The sequence below is a fragment of the Salmo salar genome, chromosome ssa01 (assembly GCF_905237065.1).
Source record: "Salmo salar chromosome ssa01, Ssal_v3.1, whole genome shotgun sequence".
NCBI classification, from domain to species: Eukaryota; Metazoa; Chordata; class Actinopteri; order Salmoniformes; family Salmonidae; genus Salmo; species Salmo salar.
The window spans coordinates 20,876,136-20,895,623 of NC_059442.1; the positions used below are offsets into that span (position 1 = coordinate 20,876,136).

Consider the following 19,488-nt stretch of genomic DNA (forward strand, 5'->3'; position numbering starts at 1 on the left):
TGTCTAAAAAACTGTTTTTGCTTTGTCATTATGTGGTATTGTGTGTAGATTGAGAATTATTATTATTTTTAAACCATTTTAGAATAAGGCTGTAACTTAACAAAATGTGGAAAAAGTCAAGGGGCTGAATACTTTCCAAAGGCACTATATACTGTACACTGGCTGTGCTTGTTTGTATTTAGTAGTAGGTTTATTTTGTTTGAGTGTGTGTGAGAGAAAGTGAATGACAGCGTTTGTAGTAAGGTTTTTGCTATTTTTATTCTGTGGTCTGCCCAGCCCTTATGAGTAACATGGATGTCTCAGTCATCACGGGTTAATGTTTATGTACAGAGGGAGAGAGAGAGAGAAAGAGGGAGAGGGGGGAGAGAGAGAGAGAGACAGAGAGAGCAGCCTGTCAGTCTCACTACCCTCATGGACCTCCTCACCAGAAAGACATCTGTTGTCAATGGCGATGACGGTGATAACAAGCAGTCCATGTAAGCAGTCCATGTTTGGACAAAGTGGTTGATGTGGTTGATGTGATGTCATCCTAATAGTGTTTCAATGAGGACCATTCTCCACTCTAGACAGAAACCCATAATGAGATTGGGACAAAGAGCCCTCTCGACGCTCTACCAGTCAAGAGCACAGCTTCTCAGTCTCTCAGTTAAGTATTGTTATTAATGAGTCCACTCCATTATCCATGAGGATGCAGACTCCAGTTCCGGATTTTGTGCGTCACCAGGCTGTGTGAACGGGCAACGAAAGTGCCTGCCTGCCTGTCTCTACGCTCTGCTAGGCTGTTGTGCTGCAGTGGAGAGGTTGAGCCGAGCTTAGGAGTAGTCTTGCTGGAGAGCAGAGCATCTTGCTGTCATCTTCCCCTTTGCCCTTTTTTGCCATCTTCTTCAGAGGGTTCGGATAAAACAAAAGGAAAGGAAGAGAATAAAGAAGGACAAGAAAAGAGTGAACTGACATCAGTGAGACTGATTCGGAGTGAGAGTGAAGCATCTCTCACACACATGACTGTGTGATCCTCTGCTGTCATCGTGTGAAAGACAAGCCCATGCTCTCTGATGTCTCCTGCCTCTAGACACCTTGCCAGGTAAGTTCTCTCTCTTCTCTTCTCCTTTGATATAACGGATAGAAGAGTGGCACAGGAGTTTAGTTCTTTTTTCTTTTGAGATAGAAAATACATCTCATCTGTTCTGGTGGTATTGTTGTGACGGTGGGGTTGTGTTGATGGAAAGGTGGCATGATGATTAAACAGGTTAATGTTGGACGTAGCAGCCGCTTGCTTCAGCATCTGTCAGAAGGGAAGACGAGGCAGGCGTGAGAATATAGAGAGATGGCTAAGCCATATATATCCTACAATTCTATGGCAATACAGTTAGCCTAACCATGGGGTTCCCTTCAATAGACCAGTGATCCTTTCACAAATCTCTGCAATATCTCATATCTGTGTGTTGCACATTTTAGTTTTTCTTGTCCTAGAGCATACTCTTTGCTTCCATTTTTAAATGGAAACTTCACCGCTACACGCTATTTGGGGTGTTTTTCCAGCCTCCCTACATAATTATAAGTGATGAGAGGTGTTTGACAGAATTATGCACCATAGCTGTATGTTTTAAATGTTCGCGCCGGGAGAGTTCAACCAATGATTTCATTGGTTGATTGAGCCTGCTGTGATCAAAAAATGTATGGAGTAATGTTTTCTAGCAATTATTGTGGCCTTTGTGTTTTCCCTATTGCACGATCACGCTAGCAGCGAGTAGATACAGACCTTTAAAAATGGGAGAGGTACTAGTTTCTACAGGTTCACAGGAGCTATGTTACTGTGAACTGTCTATCTGAGATGGCTAGCTAAATAATTACAATGTCTGCTTCTGATGATTCTTCTTTCCAAGAAGAGCTGGACGACAAAACAATTGTTTATGTTCTTTTACATACTAACATAGGAACATACTGCCATATTAATTTGAGCTGGAATACGCTGAAGAGGAGTTGAGACAGCAAACACAAGACACCAGCAAGCAGTGATGGGGCTCTACGGTCAGACTGGTGATGCCTATGCAGGTGATGGCCAGCCATGCAGACAGAAGAGGAATGTCTCTGCTGCAACAAATTAGATTGCAAACAGTTCTTACTGGAGAGGGTCAGTGCAGACCCCATGGAACGTGTGTGTGTGACAGACCATCGAGATTCCGACGCACGTATGGATAGAGCTGTTCTGGAGACGTTCTTCAGAACCTCCAAGATCAACTGGCAGCGGCAGCCTAGACCAGCTAGACCAGGAGGGCAAATGACAAACGATTAAGTCGGTTTGCTGTCGGTAGCTAGCATGAATGTAGTAAGCTCTCTTTTCAGACGAGGCAGTGTTGTTCCGTATAGTATACATTTGTGATCGATTCGGCCATAATGTGGCTTGCTAGTACCACTACAAACCAAGTTGAGCTAGCTAGCTTTGTTTGCTACACCCAAAATGTACTGTAGCCTAATGTTATAGCTAGCAGCCTAGTTAGCCTCAAGACATCTCATTAGGACTAGCTCTAAGGTACCGGAACACATTGAGAAAAAAGTGTCAAACACAACGTAGCAGCCAAGTAGCCTACTATCTATGGTGGTGAAACGGACAGCACGCTCCAAGGTGCTAATTAATTAAAATAATTTTAGACGTCCGAATATCTTATAGCCTAATTTTTTAGACATCAATGTACAGCAAAAAAATGTGACAACACTACAGAACACCCGCCATATGCACACATACTCAGCTGTGGGGCTTACAAAACCTGAATTTCATATAATTTTCATATGGCGAGACGTCAATGTAGCAGTAGAACAAATATCACAATATCGGATTATTACTTCAAATTGAATAAATCAATGTAGGCGACAGCAGAATACACATATGAGAATATACAGGCCTCATGCCTATGTGATAATATGAAGCACATATTCAGATTACAAACTCGTTCTGTGCTGTGAAGGTAAAGGGGGAAGAAAATTATATCTTCGTTTTCAAATCCTCCCACATTGACACTCCACATGTTAAGTCCATTTAACTCCTGAGTCAACTTTGGGCATGTGGCTGTGATGTTTAGCCTCCTTCTAAGGCTGTTCTGAAAACTAGCTGTAGTGTCTATTTTTTATTTTATTTTGAGTGTTCACCTGGGTGTCCTCTTTAGCCTTTTTTCTGAGGGCTATTTGTTTTTTACGTCTGATGCATAAAATGTTAATTTACTGTACATTCCACCCACTCTTTTGCTAGTATAATCCCTCCAGTCGTTTCTAGACCCAAGCTCCCTACCTTTTTGCATGTGGTACAGCCCAACTTTGAATTCTGCATGACAAGCCAGGGGTTATATGTTTGCTTGTTCTTGAATTGCAAATTGCACTGCCCCCCCCAGCTCCCCGTCTCCCTCCCGCTGTGTCTGACTCACTAGTAGGCCTACTAGCTAGTGGAGGTGCCAGTGGTGATGCTGAACTGGTGGGATTAGCATCACCATCAAGAACAGTTTTCCCCTCACTCTTCTCCTCAGGCACTGACAGTTCTCTGGCTCGTTTTGGGTTCGATTCACTATCTTTCTCTCGTTGTTTGGACTTGAAAAACTCAATTTCCTTTTCTTATACATTTTGTATTTGGCTTTCCCACTATTCAAATTCAGTAGGGAGACGACTAGACTAGGCTACGTGATGTGACGTGATTACGTAGGGAGCTCTTCACTAGCTGACCACCACTACCAAGACCTGTGTCAAGATCAGTTACTTACCCCACTGGCCCTCCCCATAACCTCTATGTACAAATAAGAGAGCAGGTCTGGAATGATTACGTAGAAGGATCACCACAATTTTACATGATGGTCTTTCTGGGGGCGGGAGAAATAATGAGGAGGCAACTTGATTTAATGCTGATCGTGTAGGGATGCACGTGTAGGGATGCACGATATATTGGTGAACATATCAGAATCAGCCAATATTAGCTAAAAATGCCAACATCGGTATCGGCCGATGTCCAGTTTAACGCCATGTGCAAAAACCGATGACAAAGCTGACGTGCGTACCTATTTAACGTAATGACCCCACGTAAAATTTTGCGCTAGACGTGCAACACAGCATTCATAACCTAGCCCTTAATGTCTGCTGTGTGGATCGAGCACTCAACAAGTCGAGCAGTCATTTGAAAGAGTAAGAACATTTCAGCGAGTCAACTCAAAAGGAAAAATCCATTAAAGCCAAGATAATGGAATTCATTGCCCTTGACAATCAATCGTTCTCTGTCGTGGGTGATGTTGGCTTTCGCCGACTGGTCAAGCACCGGTACACACTACCAAGTGCACTATTTTTCAGATGTTGCCATATCGGAGTTACACAGTAATAGCATCACTGCTATTAGCTTCACGACATACATACTATGGAACGCTGTTTGGGTCTTTGCGTGTCAAAAAAGATACAGTAGCACTGTCAAAGCTGTACAAAAAAGTCTGCAAACAAGCAAACACTGGCCACAAACGATGTGTTTACAATACCACGTTGGTAATAAAGCATAATTTGTTCGACCGCAACTTCTGGGGTAACTAGCTTTAGCTTGGTACCTAGCTAGCACCAATACAACCAGCCTGAAAACAATGACCAGTAGAAACTGCAGTCATTTTCATTATTCTTAGCAATGATTTAGGAATCCTTGTGTGTAAGTATTAGCTAGCTTGCAACTTGTTGTTCGCCTATTGAAATTGAACTTCAGTTCATGAAAATAAATAGCTAGCCAGCTATTTAACCCTGTTTTCCAAAGCTAATGTTATAAGCAGCCAGCTAGCGAAGCTCGACCGTTTGGTTATGTTTTGTGAAGTTGGCCACAATAAGGATTAGGCACAATATTGGAATGTGCCTTCAATATAATAGTATGTCATTGACAGTGATGCAAATGAATACAAATAGTAGAATTATGCCATACTTTTATTTTGAAGGCGAACCGCAAAGTCCACTATTATGGCTAATCCTTATTGTGGCTAGCTTCACATAGATGGGTCCGACCACCATTAATCTTATAAATTAGGGTTATTTTAGATGATGACAGCTAGCTATATAGTTAGCTAGCTAACTATATAGCTACTGAAACAGATTATGTCGTTTTGCTATGTTTTTGGGGAAGAACATTGTTTGCATCCATGAGCTAGCTAGCTTTTTTTGTGACCAGCACTGTAGGTACGCGAGACAACTTTATCAGCATCAAATAATTCGTATTGATGAATCGTTGTAACATGAAATACAAGTGGTAGTGTAATCATTGTGTAATAACTACGTAAAAAATGTATGAACGCGTTAAATTATTATGTGACGTGCAGTCATAGTCAGGTTCTTATTGGTCAACAAGCTTATTTGACACATCAAATAGGGTTATCTACTACCCAAAGCGCGTTCCATAGAAATCCTGGATGAGAATGAAATGACGGAACAAATTAACAATGAAACAGCACAGCAAGTAAGTGAAAGAAAGGTTTTGATTATGTTTTACTGGTAATGGGGACATACATAAATGCCAACAAAATACATTTTTGGTCAGTGTGGTGTGTGTGTAACCTTTATTTAACTAGGCAAGTCAGTTAAGAACATATTCTTAATTATAATGACGGCCTACCCTGGGCAAACCTGGATGACGCTGGGCCAATTGTGCGCCGCCCTATGGGACTCCCAAACACGGCCGGATGTGATACAGCCTGGATTCGAACCAGGGACTGTAGAGATGCCTCTTGAACTGAGATGCCGTGCCTTAGACCGCTGCGTCCATGTGTGTGTGTTAACTATTTAACTGTACTAGAATGCTTAAAAGGCCGCAATTTTTTAAAATATCGGTTATCGGTATCAGTATCGGGTTTTTTTGGCAAGGAAAATATAGGCTATCGGTATCGGGCAAAAATGTCATATCGGTGCATCATTACTACAGTGCAAACAGTTAAATAATTAATGAATCATGCCGCGAGTGTCACGGAATTCGTCGTGGTGTTGAAGGGAGGACCAAAATGCAGCGGGTATGTGGATACTCATCTTTTTATTTAAACTCAGAAACGCATCCACAGGGAAAAAACAAAACAATAAACAATAAACAGTGTAGCAGGCTCAATCAACGCAGTGCTCACAAACAATTACCCACAAACACACAGACAAACACACCCTACTAATATAGGACTCCCAACCAAAGGCAACACAACACACCTGCCTTCAATTGGGAGTCCACCCCAATGAACTCCACATAGAACAACCCAACCTAGACAGAACATAGATACACATACAAAACACAACTCACTCTGCCACGCCCTGACCAAAACTTATACACTTACTCCCTCTGCTGGTCAGGACGTGACAGCGAGAGGTACCGGATCTGGGCAAATAGGTGCCGGAACAAACAAAGTCAAATCTGAGAGGTGCCAGATCTTGTTCTGGCAAGATCTGGCTCAAATTAAGCACTGAACACAACATATGAAAGTATTCCTGTTGTAGAACTGTAGTATTTATTATAGGCGTTAGTAGTATATTTTTGTTCTACTGTATACAGTATATGTCATACATTGCCATAACTCAGCATTTCCCAAACTCGGTGCACATTTGGGTTTTTGCCCTAGCACTACACAGCTGATTCAAATAGTCAAAGCTTGATGACTAGTTGATTATTTGGATCAGCTATGTAGTGCTAGGGCAAAAACCAAAATGTGCACCTTGGGGTCCCAAGGACAGAGTTTGGGAATCACTGCCATAACTCTTCTTGCATACTACTGTGTAAACTCACCTTGGTCTCCAAAGCAAATATACTTTGTCTTGAATACAAGCTATGTATACTTATTTGCTACATTGACCAACTTCATTTTTTGAAACATGTTTATTTGCCAACAAATGAAATTTGCTTTACTTGACACCGAGCGTCATAACACATTATGACACTGTCATAACCATGTCATAATATGTCATAACAGCTGACATAACCTGTCAAAACCAGTCATAATATGGTCATAACACTGTCAGGACACATATGTGACCGACCGGCTCAAATCGGTCTTATGTAGCAAAATTTGAAATTTTACATTGGATAAAAGCAGAGACAAAATAGTATATCATACACTACAGTTGAGGAACAATGGGAAAGTTATTCTGCTTTGAACTTTGATAAACTTGTAAATTCCCTTTTGAGAAAATGGCCTTTGAATTTTTGGTTTAGCACCCACCCATTTCTTTAAGGGTTGATCCGAGTGTTCTGTACAGCAGTCAAGCACCCAAGCTAACTTGTTAGCTAGTTCCAGACACACATGAGAGAACAGCTCACTGAACATTACTCGCCCAAGCAGAGCTGGTTAGGCTGTTATGTTATCCAGAACGTTGGTGACTGCAACTGTGCTGACACCGGCCATAATGGGTGTTGAGCGTTCTTAAATTCATCAGTTATTCTGCTCTCTCGCACACTCAGACGATAGTGCTCTAAAATTGGAGTAGATGGCCAGACTGAATTAACGAACGCACCCAAAATGGTTACTTGCATAGTGGAGTCTTTTGTTAAGCCAGAGCAAATTTACCAGCTATGTCTATCAACAGTTGTCGCAGTGACATTCTATTGAAATGGTTATTTGCATAGTGGAGTCTTTTGTTAAGACATGTAGCTAGCTAGCTAAACAATGAACCATAATCCCAAATCTTGATCTTACTACCCTGCATGAATCTGCAGGTAGCAAACCAACCAGGTTCAATGTTAGCTAGCTAATATTAGGCTATAGCTAGTCAAGCAAATGGCTCTGAGATACGAATAATAAGATCATATATGTAATGTTAGCTAGCGAGCCAGCCAGCTAACATTAGCTAGCTAGCTAGGTAAACAATGAACCATAATAAATATTATTTAGACCTGTTGTGACCAGTGGCAATTTTAGCATGTAAATCTTGGTGGGGAAACTCCCCCAATTTTGGGGGGATGCATGCCAGCAAAGCCACTGCACAACACAACACTAAACAATGCATTAATTGCACTATAACTACTTGTTCAGCACTATTGAAATGTACAGCAACAGAATTCAGAACATGGGCCGTTCTTACAGTATTCTCCCTGTACACCAAGTCAGAACCATAGGATAAATGATGGGGGCATATAAGCAGACAATGAAATCTCTTACAATATTCAACGATTACATTTCTGTACAACAGGCTATAGGCTACATGTGCACCACCAAGTCAGAACAGTAGGCTAAGTTATGAGGGGAAAGGGACCAAATTATTAGGGTGAGGCCCATGGGCTACTACCAGCTTACTACACAACATCCACTTAGTATTACTTTCTTAGCTACAGTATACATATCTCCCTGGCATATTACATCATTTATGCAGCAGCATACAATACATTTTTGGACTCACCTTGTTGTGCTATTCTCACTTGAACAGGAAGGTGGCGGTCCTTCTTGTGGGCGAATTTTGTCATCAAACTCTGGCATTCTCTGGATTCAAGACAACTGGGAACTCTGAAAAAAAAACAAGGTTGAATCATGATGTCAGTGATGTTCAGGTCGGAGCTCTAGAAAGAGGCCCGAGTTCCCGACTTGGAAATCCTTGTTGGATGACCGTTCAAGACGTACTTTCCCAGTCGGAGCTAGTTTTTTTCAGAGTTCCCAGTTGTCTTGAACACGGCAGAAGTGATGCTGGATTGACAGCATGGCCAATGTATTCAAACTTTTCTGGCCCATGGTGTTGCATGTGAATGTTTATCCTTTTAAGCTTGGAAAAGAGACCCATAAACCCAGACTTGGACCACACACCCACTCCACTGAATAGCAGGCTAGTGATTGCTTTTCAACACTTGCAGTTAGCCATTGATTCCTTCCAAACCACTCATTGTTGAATTTGTGATTTCCAACTTGTTGTGTAATGTTTATGTCCAATGACCGATGAGCGGTTGGTAATTTCTCTCTGACAAGCATTGAAAAGGATTTGTCGACTTGATAAATGATGATGACTGCTTGTCTAGCTTGCTAGCTAAGATTTTGAAAGTATGCTGTTGGCATGATCAGTCCAATCAAAGCTACGGTAGATGTAACATGATTTGATGTCATTTTATCTGTGGCCAATGACCTTGAGCCTTCTTGGATGGGCACTTCTAATGTAAATCTATGGCTGCACCCAAGGGGCTTGGATTTTCGAGCTCTCCCAGTAGATTTTGCAGTGACGTAGTGTCCCCATGAATGACAGAACACTGAGCCAATCATGGCGCAACTAGAGAACATTACCAACCCCTACGCTCCGTATTTTCCGCTGGCTGCCCCGCTGAAACACCTGCGTTTTGTATGCAGCTTAATTAACTGATATGTGATTTGTATTAATGCCAAAATAACATGCAAAACAGGCAACAAAAGGTTTTATTAAATGTTTTATTATTTTTAGCTAAACAGGTGGGGCTCAGAACAGGTGGGACAGACCTGCCCTAAATGTATTGCATTATTTTATGCCAGGTTATGACACCTACATAAGAGTGTCAAAACCCACAAAACCTACCACACAAGGCAAAACATCTCATTACACCATAGCCTACTTGTCAACAGTACGTTTATGTTATATAACATTTTCTGAAATTGACCATATTAAATTATCATGTAATTGCGCACAAAATAATGTCAGACATGCACCTATCCCAATGCTCTGTTGCTGATGACTGGGATGAATGCATGAGCCGATTTCTGGAGCAGGACAAGACACCCTCTTTTTGACTGATGACTGACATACGGGCATTTACAAAATGTGATAGGCCTATCTGGCTTCTATGATTATGATGGTCATAATGCTTCTTGACAATGTCATACATTTTATTTTCTTAGTCCAAGTAAAGTGACACAGGATAGTCATAATGCTTCATGACAGTTTCATAAAGTGTATTTTATGCAAGTTATTTAAAATATGATGGGGAAAAAAACAACAACAAAGGACTTAAGAAACACATTTTGAAACGAAAGGAAACTTCTTGGCAGGGAAAAAGGTACATTAGAATAAATGTGGATTTCAAATCAAATCACATTTTATTGGTCACAAGTTCCAAATACACAGGTGTAGACCTTACTGTGAAATGCTTACCATTCAAGCCCTTAACGAACAATGCAGTTCAAGAAAGAGTTAAGAAAATATTTACTAAATAAACTAAAGTCCAAAATAATAAAAAGTAACACAATAAAATAACAATAACAAGGCTATATACAGGGGGTACCGGTACCGAGTCAATGTGCGAGGTACAGGTTAATCGAGGTTATTTGTACATGTAGGTATGGGTAAAGTGACTGTGCATAGATAGACAGCGCGTAGCAGCAGTGATAAAATAAATGTAAATGTAAATAGTCCGGGTGACCATTTGATTAATTGTTCAGCAGTCTTATGGCTTGGGGTAGAAGCTGTTAAGGAGTCTTTTGGTCCTAGACTTGGCTCTCTGGTACCGCTTGTCATGCGGTAGCAGATACAACAGTCTATGACTTGGGTGACTGGAGTCTTTGACAATTTTTTGGGCCTTCCTCTGACATGCCTAGTACATAGGTCCTGGATGGAAGGAAGCTTGGCCCCAGTGATGTACTGGACCATACGCACTACCCTCTGTAGCACCTTATGGTCGGATGCCAAGCAGTTGCCATACCATGCGGTGATGCAACCGGTCAGGATGCTCTCGATGGTGCAGCTGTAGAACTTTTTGAGGATCTGGGGACCCATGCCAAATCCTTTCAATTTCCTGAGGGAGAAAAATTGTTGTCGTGCCCTCTTCACAACTGTCTTGGTGTGTTTGGACCATGATAGTTCGTTGGTGATGTGGACACCAAGGAACCTGAAACACTCTAATGTAGGTGTCATAACCAGCCATAAAATAACACAATATATGTCATAACAGGTGTAAATATATGGGTCATAAATGTTATGACCATGTTATAAGTTATGTCAGTTGTTATGACACGGTTAACGTGTTATGACGCTGGTTGTCAAGTAAATATGACATGGTTATGATTCCTGGTGTCAAGTAAAGTGTTGCCGAAAGTTTAAACGATACACCAACTCCCTGCATCATTTGTTTTAGCAGTAAGATTATAGCTAGTTACTTCCAAATCCATTCCTTTTTTTTACAAGGTATTGATCCAGAAGTTGAAGTCAACACTTTATTGGTTTCTGATGCAGCTAGAATCATTTAGTCACTTGTCAGTACGCTTGCAATTTTTTTTTATATAAAACATTTTATATCAAACTCCATTATATACATACAGTACCAGTCAAAAGATTGGACGTACCTACTAATTCCAGGGTTTCTCTTTATTTGTACTATTTTCTACATTGTAGAATAATAGTGAAGACATCAAAAAAAGGAAATAACACATAAGTAGTAACAAAAAAAGTGTTAAACAAATCTAAATATATTTTATATTTGAGATTCTTCAAAGTAGCCACTCTTTGCCTTGATGACAGATTTGCACACTCTTGGCATTCTCTCAACGGACTTCAACTGGAATGCTTCAACAGTCTTGAAGGAGTTCCCACATATAATGAGCACTTGTTGGCTGCTTTTCCTTCACTCTGCGGTCCAACTCATCCCAAACCATTTCAATTGGGTTGAGGTCGGGTGATTGTGGAGGCCAGGTCATCTGATGCAGCACTCCATCACTCTCCTTCTTGGTCAAATAGCCCTTACACAGCCTGGAGGTGTGTTGGGTCATTGTCCTGTTGAAAAACAAATTGTAGTCCCACTAAGCGCAAACCAGATGGGACGGCGTATCGCTGCAGAATGCTGTGGTAGACATGTTGGTTAAGTCTGCCTTGAATTTGAAATAAAATCACTGACAGTGTCACCAGCAATGCACCCCCACACCATCACACCTCCTCCTTCATGCTACACGGTGGGAACCACACATGTAGAGATCATCCGTTCACCTACTCTGCGTCTCACAAAGAGACGGCGGTTGGAACCAAAAATGTCAAATTTGGACTCATCAGACCAAAGGATAGATTTCCACCTGTCTAATGTCCGTTGCTCATGTTTCTTGGCCCAAGCAAGTCTCTTCTTCTTATAACAGGCACACCTGTTAATTGAAATGCATTCCAGGTGACTACCTCATGAAGCTGGTTGAGAGAATGCCAAGAGTGTGCAAAGCTGTCATCAAGACCAAGGGTTTTCAAGCGCAACAATTTTCTGTGTGTATCAAGAATGGTCCACCACCCAAAGGACATCCAGCTGGTGTCAAGGTCGTCATCTTTAGCAGCAGGATTAGTCTAGTCGGTGATTAGCCAACATTTTACTGCTTTGTCCCCATCAATACACACACAAACAAGGTACTACAGTATCCACCCAGCTCGTGTCAATAGATCATGCTGACTAACCTTCCAACGCAATACCCCCCCCCAACAGACACCAGTTGGTCACCCACCCACACCATCCCCTCCTTACTAAAAACTCTGTTTTTCTTCCAATTAGACTTGAAATGTTGCATAAACAATCAACTAAGCCTCCATAATACAAAGAACTACAGTAGACGTTTTAGCCTAATATAAACACACTAACTATGGCAGCATGACACTGACCATGCTTATGCCTAGCTCCAGTATATGTATTGGCTCATCATGGAGTCATGGAAAGATTTAACAAAGGTGATTTACACTAGTTCCTGGTGCTGAGCTTGATGCCGCTGCAGATGTTGATGGGATCGAACTCTGTAAATAGGCCAGTTACGCTAGCCTCTGTGGTAGTTAGTTAGCTATCTCAGGGTTTTTTAAACACGAAGCCCCCCCCCCCGATACACTTTTAGATTTTTGCCCTAGCACTACACAACTGATTTAAATAACCAACTCATCATCAAGCTTTTATTATTTGAATTAGCTGTATAGTGCTAGGGCAAAGACCAAAACGTGCACCGAGGGGGGGCCCCAGGACCGAGTTTGGGAAACCCTGAGCTAGCTAACGATTAGATACAGTCTGTCATAATCTTCGTCTTCTGAGGAGTAAGAAATATCGGACCAATACGCAGCGTGGTAAGTGTCTATACTTGTACTTTTATTTTTTTAAACGTGAACACTAAACAAAACAAGAAAACAAACGACAGTCCTGTAAGGGTACCCAGCTATACAAAGAAACAACCACCCACAAACACAAGAGAAAATAAACCCACTTAAATATGGCCTCCAATTAGAAGCAACGACAACCAGCTGCTTCTAATTGGAGGTCGTTCCCAAAACTAACATAGAAATAGACAAACTAGAAAACCCACATAGAAATAGAAAACATAGAATATAAACCAAAACCCCCGAAACACACAAAACAAACACACCCCTGCCACGTCCTGACCAACTACAATAACAAAATGACCCCTTTACTGGTCAGGACGTGACAGTACCCCCCCCAAAGGTGCAGACCCCGAATGCACCTGAAACAAAAAATGCCAAAACAATAAACCCAAACTAAAGGGAGGGAATGGAGGGTGGCCACCGTCACCGACGGTTCCTGTGCTACACCCCCCCTTCCCAAACCTCCCCCCACGGAGGTGGCTCTGGCTCTAGGCTTAATCCCCACTCTAACCTGTCCACTCCCGCTGAAGGCTTAGGGCTGTAGCGCGTCGCTGGAGACCTCGGACTGGCAGGCGACTCTGGCTGCGCCGGACTGGCGGGCGACTCTGGCTGCGCCGGACTGTGGGCCGTCTCTGTTGGTTCCGGACTGTGGGCCGTTGCCGGAAGCACTGGACTGGGCACTGTCGCCGGAACCTCTAGACTGGGCACTGTCGCCGGAAGCTCTAGACGGGGCATTGTCGCCGGAAGCTCTTGACGGGGCACTGTCGCGGGAAGCTCTAGACGGGGACTGCGCACTAAAGGCCTGGTGCGTGGGGCTGGCTTTGGAAACGCCAGACTAGGGACGCGCACCACAGGGCTAGTGCGAGGAGCAGGAACAGGACGTACTGGACTGGGCAGGTGCACTAGAGGCCTGGTGCGTGGGGCTGGCTGTGGAGGCGCCAGACTGGTGACACGCACCTCAAGGCTAGTGTGAGGAGCAGGAACAGGGTAAACTGGACTGGGCAGGCACACTAAAGGCCTGGTGCGTGGGGCTGGCTTTGGAGGTGCCAGACTGGTGACACGCCCCACAGGGCTAGTGCGAGGAGCAGGAACTGGATACACGGGGCCTTGACTACACACTGGAGGTCTAGTGTCCTGACCCCTTTACTGGTCAGGACGTGACACAGTCTGGTTGGCTGTAGTTAACGTAACCGTACGTAGCTAAAGTCAGCTTGCAAAGGTGCAAATCACATCGCCAGATAGCAGCTGGCTAATTACATTGATTTGCTGGAGAATGTCAAGCCAGCCTATTATGAAAGCTATTAAGCTAGATTTTAGTTTAGATAAACAAATGTAGTTCCCTAGCTGGTTAGCTAAGATAGCTACTTTACCTCTGCTCGACTTCTTAGTAAGGTAACCAATGGAATGTTACCCCAGCAGCCTGTGCTTGCTTGTAGTTTGCACATCCAGGTACTGAACACCACACCATGACTAAACTTTACAGTTGTTGTCGACACAAAAATAAAAATAAATAGTTATTCGCAAGCTGATGTTGTCACGTTCTGACCAGTAAAGGGGTTATTTGTTATTGTAGTTTGGTCAGGACGTGGCAGGGGGTGTTTGTTTTATGTGGTTCGGGGTTTGTTTGGATATGTGTTTATGTAGAGGGGTGTTTGTTTAGAGTGTCCCGGGGTTTTGGTTAATGTTCTGTTAGTATATTTCTATGTTCTAGTCTAGTCTTTCTATTTCTATGTTTAGTTGATGGGGTTGACCTTCAATTGGAAGCAGCTGCTCTTCATTGCTTCTAATTGAAGGTCTTATTTAAGAGGGGTGTTTTTGTCATGGGATTTGTGGGAAGTTGTTTTTGCACTGCTGTGTTTAGCCTGCAATACTCTGCGTGCGTTCGTTCGTTTTCTTGTTTTGTCATTTAAGTGTTCTAATAAACGTTAAAATGAGCACTCAACCCGCTGCGCCTTGGTCTACTATATACGGAGACCGTTACAGATGTTCTATGAACGAGTGGCTGGTCCAGTGAGTAACGTTAGCTACCTGTTGACACCCATTCTCAAACAGATGCACCTTGACAGGGGCGGTACTACACCCTGAAATCACTATGAATTCTGGATATTGTTGTTTGCGTACAACCAGGAAATGTAGGTTCTACCGGTGAGATAAAGAATCACTCGTATTTGCATGTAGTGAGGAAAGTCTCGATTTTTATGACACATACAGTGCCTTTGGAAAGTATTCAGACACCTTGACTTTTTCCACATTTTGTTATGTTACAGCCTTATTCTAAAATGGATAAACCAAAAAAAACATCCTCAGCAATCTACATACAATACCCCATAATGACAAAGCGAAAACAAGTTTTTAGAATTGTTTTCCTTATTTATTACATTTAAAATCCAGAAACCTTATTTACATAAGTATTCAGACCCTTTGCATCATTCTTAAATGGAAGAAGTTTGGAACCACCAAGACTTACTAGAGCTGGCCGCCAGGCCAAACTGAGCAATCGGGAGAGAAGAGCTTTGTTCAGGGAGGTGACCAAGAAACCGATGGTTCCTGTGTGGAGATGGGAGAACCTTCCAGAAGGACAACCATCTCTGCAGCACTCCACCAATCAGGCCTTTATGGTAGAGTGGCCAGACGGAAGCCACTCCTCAGTAAAAGGCACATGACAGCCCACTTGGAGTTTGCCAAAAGACACCTAAAGACTCTCAGACATTGAGAAACAGGATTCTCTGGCCTGATGAAACCAAGATTAAACTCCTTGGCCTTAATGCATCACATCTAGAGGAAACCTGGCACCATCCCTACGGTGAAGCATGGTGGTGGCAGTATCATGCTGTGGGGATGTTTTTCAGCAGTGGGGACTGGGAGACTGGTCAGGATCGAGGAAAAGATGAACGGAGCAAAGTACAGGGAGATCCTTAATGAACACCTTCCAACAGGACAACGACCCTAAGCACACAGCCAAGACAACGCAGGAGTGGCTTCGGGACAAGTCTCTGAATGTCCTTGAGTGGCCCAGCCAGAGCCCGGACTTGAACCCGAACAAACATCTCCGGAGAGACCTGAAAATAGCTGTACAGCAACCCTCCCCATCCAACCTGACAGCACTTGAGAGGATCTGCACAGAAGAATGGGAGAAACTCCCAAAATACCGGTGTGCCAACCTTGTAGTGTCATACCCAAGAAGACTCAAGGCTGTAATTGCTGCCAAAGGTGCTTCAGCAAAGTTCTGAGTAAAGGGTCTGAATACTTATGTAAACGTGATATTTCATTTTTATAAATTTTTTAATAAATTACCCAAAATGTCTATAAACATGGTTTTGATTATTTCATGATGGGTTATTGTGTGTAGATTGATGAGGAAATAAAACAATTTAATAAATGTTATAATAAGGCTGTAATCTAACAAAATGTGGAAAAAGTCAAGGGGTCTGAATACTTTCCGAAGTCAAAGGTATTATATGTTAATAACAAACTAATGGACAGTTAAAGAGCACCAGGGAAATGTCCCTTTAATCCTCATATCATACCCACCACATGCAGTATTTCAACAGCGTTTGAGAAATGAATGATAAAATGCAGTGATAAGACTCAATTGCAGTCAATTAAAAGTGCTGAATAGTATTATTAGGCGGGGAAACCCAAGTATTCTCAGTAGACTAATGCTCAGAAGCTGATGGCGTAGACACTCTGTGTCAGTACTGGTTAGAGGGCAGTGGGCAATTCACAAAGTGGGCAATATCTCTCACTGGTTTGTGTGTGTGGGCGATGTCAGCCTCTCATGTGTGCATTTGTGGCTGTGGTGTTTCACTAAGGTGTGTGTGGCAGGGGTTTGAACTGATTCAGGGAACACAAAAGAAAACCAAAAAATAACAAACAAATTTGAGCAACGGAACCAGGAACGAAAGTGATCTCTACTGTTCCGGAACAGAACTGTTATTTACAAATCTTGAGAACCGGTTACTATATATGTATATATATTTGAATATTCCTAATGACTAGTATATAATTATATAATTTGGTGAATAGCGTAACACATTCCAGTTCACGTCATGGCATGATGTTCAGTGCTTCAAGCCAAGCCTCCTTCAGGTCCACCCCTCATTCTCTCCCCACTGGTGACATTTCTGTCGCATCTCGCACCTGCAGTTATCTGACTAATCAACCATGTAAACAACTAGTTTACGCGTTCCATAGCAAGGTTTTCTATCTGTGCTAATCGGTCAAGTAAATTAATGAGGTATTTTGTAAAAACTCTGTTGATTTCACAGGCTAAAAAAGTTAAGAAAAGGATCTAGGACTATATGAACCGTTACATTTTCTTGGGTTCGAACCCGTTCAGAACTTTCTTTTCTGGTCAGAACACTGAACATAATAATAATTTTGGTTCCAACCCCTGGTGTGTGGGTGACTGTGTGTTTTGCATGTCTGTGAATGATATGTGCTTTGAGGTGCTTTGAGGTTGCATGAGGGGTAAAAGGCTGTTTGAAAATGGGTAATATATATATTTTTACGAGTAATATACCACATCTTCTGTCTGAAATGTGTGTGTGTGTGTGTGTGTGTGTAGGGCTGTGGCGGTCATGAAATGATGTCGGCCGGTGATTGTCAAGCAAATAACTGCCGGTCTCACGGTAATTGACTGTTAATTAGCATAAAAACATTTAGAATCTCCTGGCTTCCACGCATAGCCTACAAGCGACTGATGCAGACCCTTGGAACATCTACATTTTAAAAAGTTTAATAAATCCATTTAATATAGCCTACACCATCGCAATAATCTATTATTTATTTTAGACAGGTCTAAAGAAACATGATATGAAGAAAATGTCTATTTCAGCAGAACAGAAAATCTCGATCTTATGTTGGGCCTTGATCTGGCTATGCCATATTGCTGTGGGCTACACTAGTTCATTTAGCAGACAAGATTTGCTTAGAATTCTGTGGCATTATTTTATAGTATGAAGAATACAATTGAACATAGCGGAAGAAAATAGAAAGGATATTTTCTCCAACCGATTTCAGGGTGTGCACATTCTGTGTTGAGTGTTTAACAAAGTAACAGGTCCTCCTACAGTATATGCTTAATTTAGTGAGTTATTTATGTAACTGTAGTTATGATACAAATGTTGGGCTATATGTTTTGATTTTGAATACATTGTAAGACTGCATGATGCAAATCTAATGATGATTTGAAAAAAGTTGCCTGAGAGGCATGAGCTCTGCTTTGTTTTTTTAGGCAGGCTGCACACACTTCATCAGTCTCGCATTCACAATTTGACAAGCACTTGATAATGCCTCTAAAAATATCCATACCTTTTGCGGCCATTTTCCGTTGTGCGCTTGGGCTGAATCTAATAATTATAATTCCCTTCTCCCAGCTGCGTGCTCCGAAGCACCTCTCAATCACATGGCTTTCTCAGATATGTAAATTCTTATTAGCCAATGCCCGTCACATGATTGGGTCCTTCTCACAGGCATCTCCAGTCCTTCTCACAGGCTACAAGTGAAGACAGACACATCAGAGCTGCAACTGTGCATGTCCAAGGTGCATATTGAAGATGTTGGAAGAACTGTCCACATTTACTTTTCGTCAGCCAACAAGATGAGTAGGCCTAACAAACAGCAGAAGCACTAGCCTATGTCAATCTACTATGCCCCATAGTACAAAAGTTGACCTATTCTATTGGTAGACTTTTCCTGCAATAAATAAATATTCCAAACATCGTCTGGGACAGTTGTGGGATGTGATAGATCCCAAATTAATACAACCACTAGCATTAAAAAAACTTTTAAAAGCTATGAGGCTGATGCAACAGATCAGAACGTTTAGCTTAAAATATTGATAAACTATTAGGCTATTTTTTCACATTATAAGTGCAGAAATGCACACACGGCTATAAGGGCAAATGTTCCAAAATGTTAGTTAGTGGGAAGATACCATTCTCAAAACTGAACACAAATGTGATTATGCATGTAATGCTTTCTTATAAATGTGTGTCGTGTCTTTGGCTATGCTGGATTAAGTGATATGACATGCTATTCTATAAAATCCTTTCTCTGTAATTAATATTACCTGATTGAGCTATCATGTAAATGTAATTAACTAGAAAGTCGGGGCACCACGACAGAGTGTTTATAGAGCTGTTATCTTCCGAATAAACTCTGAAAGACCTAGTAATATTTTACATCAATAGCAGTCAATATTAATCGTCACCTTATTTCACTCTCATCTGAAAGTTGTAAATTCTTGGTTATGTTCACGAACCCTGGCTAACAAGTTGAATCAGAAATACAAAATTGGGTTTAATTATTTATTTACTAAATACTTAACTAATCACACAGAATTACATATACACAGAATGCAAATTATGTCATACAGAAAACGTCCCTGGTGGACGGAGACGACATGACGTCTGGTTACACAAAGGAAAGGAGGTTGGGTTTGAGTGAAAGAGCAGGAAGACTGAG

The 19,488-nt window shown here is 41.9% G+C and overlaps 1 protein-coding gene across 1 annotated transcript in view; it reads left to right on the forward strand.

Annotated features, from left to right (window-relative positions):
- The first annotated feature begins 790 nt into the window (after window positions 1–790).
- Window positions 791–19,488, forward strand: part of dlgap2a (discs, large (Drosophila) homolog-associated protein 2a) — a 182,544-nt gene continuing 163,846 nt past the window's right edge. The window contains exon 1 of the mRNA XM_014150170.2: window positions 791–1,081. The gene's annotated coding sequence lies outside the window, so the exon portion shown is untranslated. The remainder of the gene's footprint in view (window positions 1,082–19,488) is intronic.